The sequence below is a fragment of the Rhinopithecus roxellana genome, chromosome 13 (assembly GCF_007565055.1).
Source record: "Rhinopithecus roxellana isolate Shanxi Qingling chromosome 13, ASM756505v1, whole genome shotgun sequence".
Taxonomy (NCBI): Eukaryota; Metazoa; Chordata; class Mammalia; order Primates; family Cercopithecidae; genus Rhinopithecus; species Rhinopithecus roxellana.
This window is the reverse complement of record NC_044561.1, coordinates 85,378,283-85,381,722: the sequence shown is the minus strand read 5'-3', so window position 1 is coordinate 85,381,722 and position 3,440 is coordinate 85,378,283.

The window sequence follows — 3,440 nt, the reverse complement described above, 5'->3', positions numbered from 1 at the left end:
TTTGCTTCTGACCTCTGGGTTAATGCAGTTGACACAACAGCCTGACTCCTAGGCTGTGAGCTGACTAATTCTTTGCTTGATGCTCTTGACCTTGGACTGTGTCCTCCCCCTGATTTAGCCCCTGTAGAGACAGCGAGCAGGAAGACCAGTCTGGTGAATCATCAATCCGCTGTCACTGCCACCATCAGCACCAGCAGGGGCAGAGGGACTTTCCCTGAGCCCTCACTATGTAAGTCAATGCTCCCATCCCCTGAGTGCTGTACACAGTACTTCACTCAGTGCTCACAGTAGTCTTCTGAGGTTGGCATTACAATCCCCAATCTACAGGTGCGGAGACTGAGGCTCAGAGAGATGAACTCACTTACCTAACATCACGGCAGCTATGAAGTAGCAAGGCCAGAATTGACCCACAAATCTCTGGGACTCTGCAGTCTTACACTAATCTGTCCTGACACTGGTAAGGAGACCGACTGGCTGCGCTCTGTTCCGACATTTTCTCTCCTGATTCTCCTTTGCTGAAGTAATAGAAACAAAAAGGATTCTACCAGCCATAAAAAAATGAAATCCTGTCATTTTCAACAACGTGGAGGAACTTGGAGGACATCATATTAAGTGAAATAAGCCAGACACAGAGAGACAAATACCGCCTGATCTCACTCATATGTGGAATCGTAAAAAAAAAAAAAAAAAAAAAATTGATCTCATGGAAGAATCAGAGAGTCGAGCAGTGGTTACCAGAGCCCGGGAAGGGCAGGGGAGAGTGGACGATGAGGAGAGGTCAGTTGACAGGTACAAATTACAATTAGATGGGAGGCATAAATTCTGGCGTTCTGTTACACAGTAGGGTGGCTATGGTTAACAGTAAGATATTGTATATTACAAATTAGCTAGAAGAGAGGCTTTTTAATGTTCTCACCACAAGGAAATGATAAACGCATAAGGTGATTGATATGCTAACTACCCTGATTTGACCATTATACAATATATGTATTAAAACATCAAACTGCACCCCATACATATGTACAATGACAATGTGTCAATTGTTTAATTAATTTTTAAAAATTATTATAAAGCTATGCTGCTCCATAGAGTGACCACATGTCGCTGTTTAAATTTAATAAGGCTGGGTATGATGGCTCATGCCTGTTATCCCAGCACTTTGGGAAATCAAAGCAAAGAATTGCCAGAGGCCATGTATTCAAGACCAGCCTGCGCAACACAGTGAGATCCATCCCTAGAAAAAATAATTTTAAAATTAGCTGGACGTGGTGATGCTCGCCTGTAGTCCTAGCTTGACTGGAATTTGAGGCTGCAGTGAGCTATGGCACTCCACTGCACTCCAGCCTGGGCAACCAAGCTAAGCTCTGTCTCTAAAAATTTATCAATTAATTAATGAAAATTAAGTAAAATCTGAAATTCAGTTTCTCAGTCTCACTTGCCACATTTCAACTGCTGACTAGCTCCATGTGGCTAGTGGCTACAATTATTGGACAGAGCAGATTGTAAAATGTTTCTAACACGGCAAAAAGTTCTATTGGACGATGCCATTCCAAAAACTTTTACATGTGCTCATGAAGATACAAAAAATGAAAAATAAACAAAAAAATTTACATACCCTTCACTGACCAAGATAACTTTTTATTCACAGTTAACTTATTTTTAAGATAAAACTTCAAACACAAAATTGACTTTAACACTGTTCTCATTTGTCACACAGAAACCAACATTTCAGCCGCGGAAGCATCAGGTGTTAGAGAGAGACACATCCTGGCAGCACATGGAATTACAACCTAGCACAATCAGACACTGGAACCAGCCAGGGACTGGGTTTCAGCAGCCGTGGGTGGAATACCAGGGGATTCACAAGAGTGGGAGAAAATCCCATACCAAGAAACAATCATGGATAAGGCACCAGGAAGACATAGTTGGTTACAAAAGCCCATCCAAGGGCTGGCGCAGTGGCTCACACCTGTAATCCTAGCACTTTTGGAGGCTGAGGCGGGCAGATCACTTGAGGTCAGGAGTTCAAGACAAAAGCCCATCCACCACCAGACTTAAATCTCCAGTGTCACATCCCTCACGCCATGCATGGCTCCACGGAGATACATAATAATAAGTGTTAGTCATTTGAATAAATACATGACTGATTGATTAATTCTGATTATTTCAGAACTCTACCATTGAGCATTTCATTGTCTTCTTTAACATTCTTTTTCAGTTGCACACATATTATGAAGGTAATGTAGAGCTGGGATTTACTGCTTCAAACAACTTAGCTGACACAGAAGTCTTCAATGATCAAGGAATGTCTGGACTTTAACAAAATCATTAAGAACAAGAAAACATCAAGATGTTTGAGTTTCTGGTAAAGCATAAAAAGATGTTCCTGGCTAGGCATGGTGGCTCATGCCTGTAATCCCAGAACTTTGGGAAGCTGAGGACAGATTGCTGGAGGCCAGGAGTTTGAGACTAGCCTGGCCAACATGGTGAAACCCCGTCTCTACTAAAAATACAAAAAGTAGCCAGGCATGGTGGTGCACATCTGTGATCTCAGCTACTCAAGAGGCTGAGGCACAAGAATTGCTTGAACCCGGGACACACAGGTTGCAGTGAGCTGAGATCATCCCACTGCACTCCACCCTGGGCGACAGAGTGAGACTCTGTTTCAAAAACAGAAAGAAAGAAAGAAGGAAAGAAAGAGAGAAAGAGAGAAAAAGACATTCCTGTTTTTTTTTTTTTTTTGGTTTTTTTTTTCCTTTTGCCCAAGATGGTAGAAATGAAAGATGGCTTACTGGATTGGGAAATGGATTGGACCCTAAATTATTCTTTATCCACTCGGTCCACAGATACTGATTGGGCCTCTTGGTAGCCAGGTGGCAGGACGATGAGTAGCACTGGAGGCCACTTAATTGAGTTGTGCGCCCACAATAACGCAGTGCACACAAGGTTTACCTCCAGGAACTTATCCCAGGTAGAACAAGTGCTCAGCAGAGATCTGGGCTGGTGAGGGCAGCTTGTGGTCCCTGACTCTTCTGAGAACCTGGGGATCCAGGTTCAGGGAGACAATGCTATTGGATACAAATCTTGAATTTAAAGAAATTGGGATGTAAATAATACTGCAATTCCCGGGGCTTGTGGAGTACTCCAGTGACAGGAGAGGTTTTCCATGGGATTCAAGCAGGCTAATCAACAAGACTGAATCTGGGCTGTCTTAGTGAGCCATGGCCTGAGGCTACTTATGGGCCACCTGTCCAGAATTGGAGAGGTCCCAGGGTCTGGTGTAGCTTCAGAGAGATGGAATAGTAAAGAGGATCATGCATTGCAAAGTCCACAACAGCCCCCCAAAACAAAGACAGTCCCCTTATTTGATGAACTTTTGTTGGGTTCCTGTCTTGTGCTGAGCTGTGTGCTAGGTTCTGGGGAGACAGAGACCAATAAGC